Below are 14,875 nucleotides of genomic sequence, written 5' to 3' on the forward strand. Positions count from 1 at the left end.
TACATTTTTCCTGTTTGGATGATTGTGTTATGCTATAGATACTTCTGTGAATATCTGAACATTGCATCTAAAAAATAAACTGCTCACATTCTGGACATAACTTTGTAAGGACTGTGTTTGTGTAAATAGTTTCTGAAAAAAAGTGTGGCCAGCTCAAATGCTGATTGTTGCGTCATTAGAAACTGGCCGTTCTAAATAAGCATTTTCAATACGCATTCTAATCACACGGGTGTGATCATACGCTTCAGGGACCCTTGTAGAATGATCACACTCGTGTGATGGTATGTGTGGAAGGGTTAGTATTAGAGATCGAGCACAGCTGTTGTTGACAGACAGACACACAAAATCCCCATTGAGTTTACACAACACTGCCGTTCTGTCTTGCCAATGTACACACTCGCACACACAGAACTTCAGGGACTGCGTGAGAGAGTGACTCTGGGCTAACCTGTGTGTGTGTGTGTGTGTGTGTGTGTGTGTGTGTGTGTGTGTGTGTGTGTGTGTGTGTGTGTGTGTGTGTGTGTGTGTGTGTGTGTGTGTGTGTGTGTGTGTGTGTGTGTGTGTGTGTGTGTGTGTGTGTGTGTGTGTGTGTGTGTGTGTGTGTGTGTGTGTGTGTGTGCGCGGCAGTCCTCCGAGAGTTGGATGGCTGAGGTATGAGCCTGGCTTTATTCTCCTGGCTGTGACAGAGGAGCAGTCAAGGTTCAGGGCATAGTCCCACACGTTTCCCTCTATCGCTCTTTCATGCTGAATGAGTGAGTGGAGGAGGAGGCAAACAGTGACATGACTTTATTAGCTAAGAAAACAACTTGTTTTCAATTACAGTCTAATTTAAGCCACATCCAAACCTACACATCCCAATTATAATCCTATGTCATATGTCATGTTGTTGTGGTAGAGAGCCACGTTGCGGTATTTCAACTCTTCCCCATGGTCATATAAACTCATAGAACGGTTTGGGGTTTTGTTGAAACCTACTGCTCCCACCAGGTAGACTTTCCTTCTTATTCCCTTTTGACAGGATCTAATGCTTGAATCTTGAGTGTATGCATGGGCAGTACAGTGTATGCATGGGCAGTACAGTGTATGCATGGGCAGTACAGTGTATGCATGGGCAGTACAGTGTATGCATGGGCAGTACAGTGTATGCATGGGCAGTACAGTGTATGCATGGGCAGTACAGTGTATGCATGGGCAGTACAGTGTATGCATGGGCAGTACAGCAGCTTGTAAACAAAGACAATGTCTAAACATTTCTATGGCTGTTCTGATTGATTTCCAGTCCACTACAGTGTGGTGTGTGTGCCCGGGCATGCATGTCTGCATATCTGTATGTCTGTGTAGATTTGTCTGGATAATATGGCCTTGGACATTTCAAAGCTAACAGATTCTCCAGTTATGAGTGAAAGTGGGAGCAGATGTTTCTTTTTTTGATGTATTTTCTCACAAATTTGCTTCCATAAAGATATGGCAAGCTTCCAGTCATTTACTTGATAATGGCATAATGTTTATCTGTCCATTCTCACTAAACCAATCTCTTAGAATCATCAGCATTGTTACAGTGCAGAGTTAAAGGGTAGTATAATTTATGTCCACAAGTCGTGCATGCCAAGCACACACACACAGTAACTGACATGAATGTTAACAGGTGCCGTAGTTTAGCTTGATCATTATGTCAATCATGAGAGCTGCTGTACGTGCTTGGAGAGTATGTGCCTGTGTATGTGCACGTGTGTGACATAGAGAGCTTGTGTGTGTTTAGGGTCGCAGATGGTACTGTATGTCACTCCGCATTGACTGAACCTGCTCCTGAGCCTGGCAAAGAGAAAACACTCACACTTGCACGCACGCACACACACAAAGTATCAATCATGTCCATTAATTATAAATGCCATGACTTTGATTTAATCAGTGCATGAAAGTAACAGCATTCAAGCTTGTTCTACTCGTGTAATTCCATACAAATTAAGACAGATGCTTTGAGTTCTCTGCCCTCCACACATCAACAGAAATAAGCAAAAACACATTACTGGTGACTGTGTTGGCTGTCTGTGCCTGTGTGTTGGTTCTCTATGACCGTGTGTGTGTTTGTGCGTGCATGCGTGCGTGCGTGTGGGTGTGTTGGCGTACACGTCTGTGTGTGTGGGTGTGCACGTATGTGTGTGTGTGCCCTTGTGCATGCCTGTGCACATATGTGGCTGTGTGTGTGCGCTCTATACCCTGCAGTCAAATGTCCTAAACTAGAGGAGAGCGGGTGTCTGTGTCAAACCCAGAGGCTCCTTCCCATCGTCAGGCAGAAACATGAGTAATGAGCTCTGTCAGACATCGGTGGCTGACTGACATTTTCCACCGCACTAGAACCTCCCTTAGTGCTGACGGCTACATGCTAACGACAGCTCCATGCTAATGATGGCGTGTCTGACACAGCCTTAAAGAGGCAGCTGATGAAATGATTGGCCTCTGGTTCCCCTACAGGAAGCGCTGGGCTGACCACTGAGGTGGGTAACTGTGACTGTACTGCTGTAAAGACGGATAGAAATATAGACATGTACAGTATCTATATAGGGCTCTGAAATCCCAGATATAGAATGACAAACAGCCATGTTTTCTATTACCATTTAGAATCCTTTGATGGCTAGAATAATAGAGCACTATTAAGACTTTCATTCACTCATATACGATTTCTATCCCAAACATGAACCGAAACAAGAGTCGCGTGTGTATGTTTAAGAAATGTGGTTACCCTTAGGCCTATTTTTCATTTAGAGTGATTGCATCCCTTGTGAGGATTGCAGGCCCATTGAGGAGACATACAATAGAGAGCAGCAAAAACAAAAACTTAGAATACACTGTTTTACAGGACACACCCTTCATGTTACTGACACGTTAAGGAAACCTTGCGGGCTCTCATAAAATAAAACAACGTCCTTCTCTCCCTTACTCATAGAATAAAACAACATTTTATCCTTCCACAAAAACACACAGGCAGCACTTTTCCCTGTGTTTTTTTCTGGGACTAAAATATTTGTAGAGTGTAATTAGATTCATAAATAGTACTGGGTAGTAAATCACAGCCACTATCTGTGTGTGTGTGTGTGTGTGTGTGTGTGTGTGTGTGTGTGTGTGTGTGTGTGTGTGTGTGTGTGTGTGTGTGTGTGTGTGTGTGTGTGTGTGTGTGTGTGTGTGTGTGTGTGTGTGTGTGTGTGTGTGTGTGTGTGTGTGTGTGTGTGTGTGTGTGTGTGTGTGTGTGTGTGTGTGTGTGTGTGCGTATATGTCTGTGTATAATGGATGTTGTTTGTGTATGCGTTTGTGTGTGTTTACGGTAATTGCCTGCGTGTATGTATGTGGCTAAGGGGTGTGATGCTAAACAATGGTAACAAAATCATTAAATAAATGTTCCCCTAACCCACCAGGCCTGGCTCCCACTGCATTACCTCTAGCGGTTGGCTGGCTGGGCTAGGGTGGAGCAGTGGTAGGGTGGTGGTGATGTGGTGTGCTGGATTGTGCCAGTTTCTGTTGTAATAAAGATGTTAAAAAGCTCCCCGTTAAGCTATTTTAGGCACAGGGGTTGGCAAGGTGGGGTGCTGGGGCTTTAAAGGGGGCATAAACATAAAGAGAGTTAGAGAGAGGCCTGCGCTGAGCTCCCAGGCAGCCAGTGTTTCTGTGCCAGGACACCTCTGTGCCGCTGATGGCTGGAATGAAGTAATTACTAACACATGGTTATTAATGGGCTTACTGGAGACCTGTGGTATGGATGGATAGATGGATGAGAGAGAGAGAGAGAGAGAGAGAGAGAGAGAGAGAGAGAGAGAGAGAGAGAGAGAGAGAGAGAGAGAGAGAGAGAGAGAGAGAGAGAGAGAGAGATTCAGATTCAGAGACAAAAAGGAGTAAGGAGAAAGAGAAAAAGAAAACAAAGGAGTCAGTTGAGGTATCCTCCCTGGTTGGCGTGTACCCACAACTCTTTAACACCCCGAGAGATGGAACAATGGGTACCATCTGACTGATGAGGGTTGATGGGAAAGAGGGGTTTGTAGATCCATGAAAGCTTCTCCATGGAGACGGATCTAATGTGAGACATATAACGCAGAGCTTTTTCTTGATGTGGTGTAATGGTAATTATGTCACCCAGAGTCTGACTGTGCCGGTAGTGGAGACGCTGCTTGGGGAATTATCAACACCTACAAACCAATGCTGATGAAAGGGCTTGGCCACTGTTTCAAAACGCCTCATTGCGTTAAGAAAAACTCTTGCGGTGGTGACAGCAACATTTACAAGGTTGTAACACAAATTCGATAAACAAATAGCTGAAATCATATTACTAAGTGACTCCTCAACTTCTCACCCTGAAATGGGTGTTGCAGGACGAGAAGGTTCAGGACCATAATTTAACCTCCAAAGGTCAAATTCAGGCAACACCTAGAGGGCAACATTTTCTTAAGTAGCCTACATCATTTTCTGGTTAACAGGTCTTCTGGTTAAAGACACATAAAATAACAAGAGTACAACAAGGACTTGTAAAATCCAGGCAATACAACCAAATAATACAACTTGAACATGAGGTCAAAGTCAGCCTGACTTTATTGCAACTAGTTTTGCCTGCTTGGATTGTGTTGACACTTTAAGGTGCCGATCACTGGTCTATTTCCCACAGTCAGCATTACATCTGTCCAGTCATTCCTTGCGTTTAGTAATTCTGTCACATAAACCAATCACAGTACGACTATCTAGACTACTGGGATCTGCAACGTTAATGTGAAACTAATCTGAGCAATAAGGTGCACATGTAAAGCTAATGATCAAAGGGTGCCTGTGTGTGTTACTGGGTTCCCATGATATCAGACCACCATGTTGTCTGGGTCTCAGTATCAGCTGTGGTTATGTGACTTCATGAACGGTTTGGGGCATCTGTCACCAAGAGCTTAATGAATCCTGATGTTCATAATCGGAATACCTCAGTGCTAGAGGCCTGGATCTAATTAAGAGTGTATTTCTGTGTGTGTGTGTGTGTGTGTGTGTGTGTGTGTGTGTGTGTGTGTGTGTGTGTGTGTGTGTGTGTGTGTGTGTGTGTGTGTGTGTGTGCGTGCGTGCGTGCGTGCGTGCGTGCGTGCGTGCGTGCGTGTGTGTGTGTGTGTTGCATGAGCCTGTATTTTTAGACTGCTGGCTGGTGGCCATAATGTAATTACTTGTTCAGAATTTAAAGTTCAAATTCAAACATTGCAGATTGTAAAATGAATTTTTGATACAACAGCTTACTAATCAGCTACCAATAGATTTTTGGAAAATACTACTGTCCTGTATAGGCTACCTGAGCCGTCCTGGCGCTCTCTCCCAGCTTGGGTAGAACGGTGCTGTGCATAAAACCAGTCTACGACTGCCAAACAATACGGTCATAATACATCATTTAAAAAATTCTCCAAGCTCTGTCAACTTGGTTGTTGATCATTGCTAGACAAACATTTTCAGGTCTTGCCATAGACTTTCAAGTAGATTTAAGTCAAAACTGTAAGACATTCACTGTCTTCTTGGTAAGCAACTCTAGTGTATATTTGACATTGTGTTTTAGGTTATTATCCTGCTGAAAGGTGAATTCATCTCCCAGTGTCTGGTGGAAAGCAGACTGAACCTAGGATTTTGTCTGTGCTCCTTTCCAATTATTTTTTTATCCTGAAAAACATCCCGGTTCTTAACGATCACAAGCATACCCATAACATGATGCAGTCACCACTATGCAGTCACCACTATAGTCACCACTAATTGGAGAGTGGTACTCAATAATGTGTTGTATTGGATTTACCCCAAACACAGCACTTTGTTTTCAGGATGAAAAATGAATTGCTTTGCCATATTTTTTGTAGTATTACTTTCGTGCTTTGTTGCAAACAGAATACATGTTTTGTAATATTTGTTATTCAGCGCAGGCCTCCTTATTTTCACTCTGTCAATGAGGTTAGTAGTGTGAAGTACAAAAGCTGAAGAACATACGCACATCCAGGTACTTTTCGCAGGTGCATGGACAAAAGAAAGGAAATGCCACACACTTCTGCTCACGCTCCCAGGTGACATTTAGTTATAACAATATTTCAACCCTTAGGTCTTCATCAGGCATCCATTTGGATTATTGTGGAGTAACTACAATGTTGGTGATCCATCCTCAGTTTTCCACTATCAGAGCCATTGAACTCTGTAACTGTTGTACAGACACCATTGGCCTCATGATGGAATCCCTGAGCTCCTCTCTGGCAACTGAGTTAGGAAGGTTGTCTGTATCTTTGTAGTGACTGGGTGTATCGATACACCATCCAAAGTGTAATTAATAACTTCGCCATGCTAAAAGGGATTTTCAATGTCTGCTTTTTTTTTTTACCCATCTACCAATAGGTGCCCATCTTTGCAAGCTATTGGAAAACCTCCCTGAACTTTGTGGTTGAATCTATGTTTGAAATTCACTGCTCAACTGAGGGACCTTGCAAATAATTGTATTTGTGGGGTACAGATGAGGTAGTCATTAAAAAATCATTAACTTCTTTGGGATTGGTGTCCCTTCCACAGAACGGTTGAGCTAACGTAGGCTAATGGGATTAGCATGAGGTTGTAAGATACAGAAGGTTGTCTGACAACCTCTTCTGACAACTTCTTCTTAAGTAGCAAGAAAATGTCCCAGGACAAAGACATATCTGATATTGGCAGACAGCTTAAATTCTTGTTCATCTAACTGCACTGTCCAATTTACAGTATCTATTACAGTGAAATAATGGCATGCTATTGTTTGAGGAGAGTGCACATTTTTGAACATGAAAAGTTATTCATAAACAAATTAGGCACATTTGGGCAGTCCTGCTTAATAATTTTGGTTCATTGGATCAGTCTAACACTTTGCACATACACTACTGTCATCTAGTGGCCAATATCTAAATTGCACCTGAGCTGGAATAATACATTATGGCTTTTCTCTTGCATTTCACAGATGATGGTATAAAACATTTTCTTTTTAAATGATTCGTTTTTTCTTTTTATTATCTTTTACAAGATCTATTGTGTTATATTCTCCTACATCCCTTTCATATTTCCACAAATTTCAAAAGTGTTTCCTTCTAAATGGTACCAAGAATATGCACATCCTTGCTTCAGAAGAGCCTGAGATACAGGCAGTTAGATTTGGGTAGGACATTTTAGGCGAAAATTGAAAACAAGGGGCGGATCCTTAAGAGGACACAGACTGAGTCCATGCAGGTTATGTGACTTGCTAAGCAAATCCGTACTCCTGAACTTATTTAGGCTTGCCATAACGAAGGGGTTGAATACTTATTGACTCAAGACATTTCAGCGTTTAATATTTAATCAATTTGTTTAAAGAATTACAACATTATTCCACTTTGACATTATGGGGTATTGTGTGTAGGCCAGTGACAAAACATCTAAATGTAATCCATTTTAAATTTAAGCTGTAACTCAACAAAATGTGGAAAAGGTCAAGGGATGTGAATACTTTCTGAAGGCACATTTAGATGCTATTTAGCTGATATTTATAAACCTTTTGTAAAAAATTACACATCGAATACCCTAACAATGAGGGAAAAAGTACATTTAAATCTACATTTGACTTATTTTGCAGACGCTCTTGTCCAGAGCGACTCACAGTGGTGAGTGCATGCATTTTCATATTTGTTCGTACTAGTCCCCAGTGGGAATCGAACCCACAATAGAAACCCAGGATAAATTCAGCCATTATGTATTGTTGAACTCACTGGGTTTTGTCTAAGAGCCTACACAAATGGGCTGCAATATTCAAGATAAATTGAATTAAATCAAATCAAATCCAACTTGAGAGACTTCCCCGGTCTCCTTTCTTCTTCTTTTTTCACAAAACATAAAACATTCACAGACAAAAACAACTTAGCATTACATACATTGCCACAAACATGAATGACATCACACTTGCTCAGACCCACATGTTCCCACCGTATCCACACCCAATGTTGTTTCTATACACCATATGACTTAAGATTGCGTTATGTTGTTACCGTCTGTAGACATATTTTTTTGATTCTAACATTCTCTTAATGTTGGAGTATCATGTAACTTGCAGTGTTCAAGTAATACACTACATGTCCAAAAGTATGTGGACAGGTGTTCGTGGAACATCTCATTGCAAAATCATGGGCATTAATATGGAGTTGGTCCCCCTTTTGCTGCTATTACAGCCTCCACTCTTCTGAGAAGGCTTTTCACTAGATGTTGGAACATTACTGCAGGGATTTGCTTCCATTCAGCCTCAAGAGCATTAGTGAGGTCGGGCACTGATGTTGGGCGTTTAGGCCCGCAGTCGGGGGTTTCAATTCATCCCAAAGGTGTTTGATGGGGTTGAGTTCAGGACTCTGTGCAGTCCAGTCAAGTTTTTACACACTGATCTTGACAAACCATTTCTCTATGGACCTTGCTTTCTGCACAGGGGCATTGTCATGCTGAAGCAGGTAAGGGCCTTCCCCAAACTGTTTCCACAAAGTTGGAAGCACAGAATCGTCTAGAATGTCACTGTACTGTATGCTGTAGCGTTAAGATTTCCCTTAACTGGAACTAAGGGGCCTAGCCGGAACGATTAAAAACAGCCCCAGACCATTATTCCTCCTCCACCAAACTTTACAGTTAGCACTATGCATTCAGGCAGGTAGCGTTCACCTGGCATCCACCAAACCCAGATTCATCGATCGGACTGCCAGATGGTGAATCGTGATTCATCACTCCAGAGAATGCATTTCCACTGAGTCCAATGGCGGCGAGAATTACAACACTCCAGCCAACGATTTGAATTGTACATGGTGACCTTTAGCTGCTCGGCCATTGAAACTGATTTCATGAAGCTCCCAATGAACAGTTATTGTGCTGACCTTGCTTCCAGAGGCAGTTTGGTACTCGGTAGTTAGTGTTGCAATCGAGAACAGACGATTTTTACACACTACACGCTTCAGCACTTGGCGGTTCCGTTCTGTGAGCTTGTGTGGTCTACCCCTTTGCGGCTGAGCCGTTGATGCTCCTAGACATTTCCACTTTACAATAACAGCACTTACATTTGACAAGGGCAGCTCTAGCAAAGCAGACATTTGATGAACTGACTTGTTGGAAAAGGTGGCATCCTATGATGGTGCCACGTTGAAAGTCATTGTCATCAGTACGGGCCATTGTACTGACAATCCACTGAATCCACTAATATGAAGGGGTGTGCACATACTTTAGGCCAATATAAGTGACAAAAATAATATTGTCTAACCCACAAGTTCTCACCACACCCAATATGCATGTCTTGAAATATGTTGATAGACGGATTAAAAGTTAATTTACATTGTAAAACTTCTGACAGCCAACTTTCCAACTATGCCCATTACTGTTTGACTTCATAGCGCTCCCAGAAGGCATGAATTATTGAGTCATTGTTCGTTTTTACACTTTAGACATGACTCTGCCGTTGTGCTGTAGAATTTGTGAATTTTGTCTCTTGCATAATAAATTATATACATTTGTTGGTACCGGATTACATTTTTGCATTTTAAGTCTTGGTTCCAATCGTATATTAATTTTCTTCTAAGAGATTGTCAGTAGGATAGGCAATCTTTTTCTGACTCAAGTAGGATTACCTCAACATTGCCCTGATGTCCAAAAGCTTTCATGTCGAAATGTTGTGATATAAAACTTTTAAGTCGCATATATTTGAAAATGTTTACATTGTTCAGTCCAAAATTGCTTTGTTGTTATTTTATGGAAATCGTTTTATTTCCTATTACCACTTCATTTACGTTTTCTATGCCTTTAGTTTCCCATGTTGGCCAAATTATCAGTGAATTCTGAAAAGCTGTCCAAGAATTGTTCCATATGGGGTGTGTTTTTAGGGAGTGATATTGGTTCTTGTACAATCTCTTAGATTTTCTTCCATGTTGTGATGGTGTTCTTAATTATGAAGTTGTTTTAGTGTTCTTGGCTCCATCCTTTGAAAACAAGCACGTGAAAAAATTGTGGGGATGAGCATGCGTAGCTTCAATATGTACCCATTGTCCCTCTTCAGTGCATTTAACGATATGTCACAAGTGAAAGCCTTGGGTGGCAAGTTAATACAAATCCAAACCTTGATGGTTAAAACTACCCTCAGATTTGTACAACTTTCTGTTATGGTCAAGTATACTTTTTTAAAGAATGTTTTTGGTGGGGTAGTTGGTATTACCAAAAAATAAATATAAAAGATTTGGGAGCCATAATCATTCTAAATAGGTTTATTCTACCTGTAAGATTTATGGGGAGATTATTCCATTGAATTAGATCTGCTTTCATGTTGTTGATGTTACGGTAAATGAGTGAAGAGGTGTGGAGTCAGGCGCAGAGAGCAAAAGATGTGGGAAAAACAACACGCTTTAATGTCCCGGAAACATAACATGTACAAAAGTGGAAACACAAATGAACAGAAATATAAACGGACAGCGTGAAACCCAAATGCCAACAAAAATACACTCAAACAACAAAACAGACGAACAAGCCCGCACGAAACAGAAGCGGGCTAAACAGACTATATATAACCCTATCCTAACAACCAAACTAGAAACAGGTGCTACCAATTAGACAAAACTAAACGAACACAGAACAACGGATCGGCGATAGCTAGTAGACCGGCGACGACGACCGCCGAGCGCCACCCGAACAAGAAGGGGAGTCACCTTCGGTAATATTCGTGACAGTACCCCCCTCCTGACGCGCAGCTCCCGCAGCGCGCCGACGCCGGCCTCGGGGACGACCCGGAGGCCGAGGCGCTGGGCGATCTGGACGGAGGCGATGGAATTCACTCAACATGGATGGGTCTAGAATATCCCTCACCGGAACCCAGCACCTCTCCTCCGGACCGTACCCCTCCCAGTCGACGAGGTACTGCAAGCCTCTCACCCGGCGTCTCAAGTCCAGAATAGCTCGTATCTTGTACGCCGGGGACCCCTCGATGTCCAGAGGGGGCGGAGGAACCTCCGGTACCTCATTTTCCTGCATGGGACCAGCTACCACCGGCCTGAGAAGAGACACATGAAATGAGGGGTTAATACGATAATACGAAGGAAGTAATAATCGATAACAAACCTCATTTATTCTCCTCAGGACTTTAAATGGCCCTATACACTGCGGACCCAGCTTCCGGCAGGGCAAGCGGAGAGGCAAGTTTCGGGTCGAGAGCCAGATCCTGTCCCCAGGTGCAAAGACGGGGGCCTCACTGCGGTGACGGTCAGCGCTCTTCTTCTGCCTTATACTCGCTTGGCGTAATGACTCTTGGACTGCCCTCCAGGTCTCCTTAGAGCGCTGTACTCACTCCTCCACCGCAGGAGCCTCAGTCTGGCTCTGATGCCACGGTGCCAGGACCGGCTGGTACCCCAACACGCACTCAAATGGTGACATGTTGGTAGAAGAGTGACTTAGTAAATTCTGGGCTATTTCTGCCCAGGGAATATATCTCGCCCACTCGCCTGGCCGGTCCTGGCAATACGACCGCAGAAACCTACCCACCTCCTGGTTAACTCTCTCCACCTGACCATTACTCTCCGGGTGATACCCTGAGGTAAGGCTGACCGAGACCCCCAGATGTTCCATAAATGCCCTCCAAACACGGGAGATAAATTGGGGGCCCCGATCAGAAACTATATCCTCGGGCACCCCGTAGTGCCGGAAGACATGGGTGAAAAGAGCTTCCACAGTCTGTAGGGCCGTAGGGAGACCGGGCAATGGGATAAGACGGCAGGACTTAGAGATCCACAACGACCAGGATAGTAGTGTTACCCTGAGAGGGGGGAGGTCAGTAAGAAAATCCACCGAAAGATGGGTCCACGGCCGTTGTGGAACGGGAAGAGGTTGTAATTTACCTCTTGGCAGGTGTCTAGGAGCCTTACTCTGGGCGCACACCGAACAGGAGGAAACATAGAATCGCACATCCCTCCTCAAAGTGGGCCACCAGTACTTCCTCTCAAGACCTCTCACTGTCCTATAAATACCTGGGTGACCTGACGAGGGTAGACAATGAGCCCATCGAATCAATTGATCACGAACAGCCAGCGGCACGTACCTACGACCCTCCGGACACTGTGGAGGCATAGGTTCCCCCCTTAGCGCCCGCTCGATGTCCGCGTCCACATCCCATACTACCGGTGCCACCAGCTTAGCTGCCGGAATGATGGGAGTAGGATCAATGGACCTGTCCTCAGTGTCATAGAGTCTTGACAGCGTGTCAGCCTTAGTGTTGAGGGAACCACTATCTCACTATATGAGATAGTGAAACGAAATCTGGTGAAAAACATGGCCCACCTTGCCTGACGAGGATTCAGTCTCCTAGCTGATCGGATATACTCCAGGTTACGATGGTCAGTCCAGATAAGGAAAGGGTGCTTAGCCCCCTCAAGCCAGTGTCTCCACACCTTCAGGGCCTTAACCATAGCCAACAACTCCCTATCCCCCACATCATAATTCCGCTCCGCTGGCCCGAGTTTCTTAGAAAAAAAGGCACAGGGGCGGAGCTTTGGTGGCACACCCGAACGCTGTGAGAGCACCGCTCCAACCCCAGCCTCGGATGCGTCCATCTCTACTATAAACGCCAAGGAAGGGTCCGGATGTGCCAACACCGGCGCCTTAGTAAACATCGCCTTCAACTTATGAAAAGCTCCGTTCGCCTCTGCTGACCACTGTAAACGCACCGGCCCCCCCTTCAGCAGTGAGGTAATAGGGGCAGCTACCTGACCAAAACCCCGGATAAACCTCCGGTAGTAATTGGCAAATCCCAAGCACCGCTGCACCTCCTTTACCGTGGTCAGAGTCGGCCAATTACGCACGGCATTAACGCGGTCACCCTCCATTACCAAACCAGAGCTGGAAATGCGATAACCCAGGAAGGAAACTGATTGTTTGGAAAACTCACATTTCTCCGCCTTCACATACAGGTCATGCTCCAGCAGTCGTCTAAGAACCTTGCGCACAAGAGATACATGCGCAGAGCGTGTAGCGGAGTAGATCAAAATATCGTCAATATAAACCACTACACCCTGTCCGTGCAGGTCTCTGAGTATTTCATCCACGAAGGATTGAAATATAGCTGGAGCATTCTTTAAACCGTATGGCATGACGAGGTACTCATAATGGCCCGACGTAGTGCTAAATGCAGTTTTCCACTCATCTCCCTCCCAAATACGCACCAAATTATAAGCACTCCTGAGATCCAGTTTAGTGAAGAACTGCGCTCTGTGAAATGATTCCACTACCGTAGCAATGAGAGGTAGTGGGTAACTAAAACCCACTGTGATGGAATTTAGACCTCTAGAATCAATACACGGACGCAAACCACCATCTTTTTTCTTCACAAAAAAGAAACTCGAAGAGACAGGTGACATGGAGGGCTGAATGTACCCCTGTCCCAGAGCCTCGGTGATATAATTTTCCATAGCCACCTTCTCCTCCTGGGACAAAGGATACACATGACTCCTGGGGAGTGCAGCGTTAACCTGGAGATTTATCACGCAATCCCCCTGCCTATGGGGTGGTAATTGGGTCGCTTTCTTTTTACTGAAAACGATAGCCAAATCGTCATACTCAGAGAGAATGCGCACGGTGGAAACCTGGTCTGGACTCTCCACCGTTGTAGCACCGATGGAAACCCCTACACACCTGCCTGAACACTCATCAGACCACCCCTGTAGAGTTCCCTGTTTCCACGAAATCGTAGGATTATGAATAGCTAGCCAGGGAATCCCCAGAACAACTGGAAACGCAGGTGAATCGATAAGGAACAAACTAATTCGCTCCTTGTGATTCCCCTGCGTAATCATCTCCAACGAAATTGTGGCTCTCTTCACCAGCCCTGACCCTAATGGTCGACTATCTAAAGAGTGCACGGGAAAAGGGGGGTTTACTTTTACTAACGGAATCCTCAACCTCTGAGCGAGTCCGCGATCTATAAAGTTTCCAGCTGCGCCTGAATCTACCAGTGCCTTATGCTGGAGAGAAGGAGAATAATTTAGGAAACAAATTAATAGGAACATGTGACCAACAGGAAACTCTGGGAGAGTGTGGTGCTTACTCACCTGGGGTGACCGATGAGTGTTCTGCCTGCCCTCATGATTCCCAGATGAATTCCTCCAACACCGACCAGACGTGTGCCCTCTTCGGCCACAACTGGTACAGGAGGAGCTTCCTCCTCCGATCTCCCTTGACGCGGTACCTCCTAGCTCCATTGGGATAGGGGCGGGAGGATCAGGAGGTAGAACTGACAGGACCCTTTCAGAACGTCCACGAGCAGCTAGCAGATGGTCCAACCGGATCGACAGGTCTATCAGTCCATCCAGGCCAAGTGTAGTATCCCGACAGGCCAGCTCCCTACGGACGTCCTCTCTCAGGCTACACCTGTAATGGTCTATCAGGACGTCCTCTCTCAGGCTACACCTGTAATGGTCTATCAGGGCCCTGTCGTTCCACCCTGCTCCCACAGCCAAGGTCCGGAACTCCAGCGCGAAGTCCTGCGCGCTCCTCGTCCCCTGTCTCAGATGGAACAATCTCTCACCCGCCGTACGACCCTCTGGAGGGTGATCGAACACACTGTTCGTCATATTTTTTATTAAAACTGAACACTACACAAACTGAAAACGAAACAGTTCTGTGTGGAAAACACAGACACAGAAAACAATCAACCAAAATCTCAATCAGAGACAACGATCGACAGCTGCCTCTGATTGAGAACCATACCAGGCCAAACACAGAAATACAACATAGAAAAAAAGAACATAGACTACCCACCCCAACTCACGCCCTGACCAAACTAATGCAAAGACATAAAAAAAGGAACTAAGGTCAGAACGTGACACCCGACTGTTTTCTATAA

The sequence above is a fragment of the Oncorhynchus gorbuscha genome, linkage group LG06, assembly GCF_021184085.1.
Source record: "Oncorhynchus gorbuscha isolate QuinsamMale2020 ecotype Even-year linkage group LG06, OgorEven_v1.0, whole genome shotgun sequence".
Classification (NCBI taxonomy): Eukaryota; Metazoa; Chordata; class Actinopteri; order Salmoniformes; family Salmonidae; genus Oncorhynchus; species Oncorhynchus gorbuscha.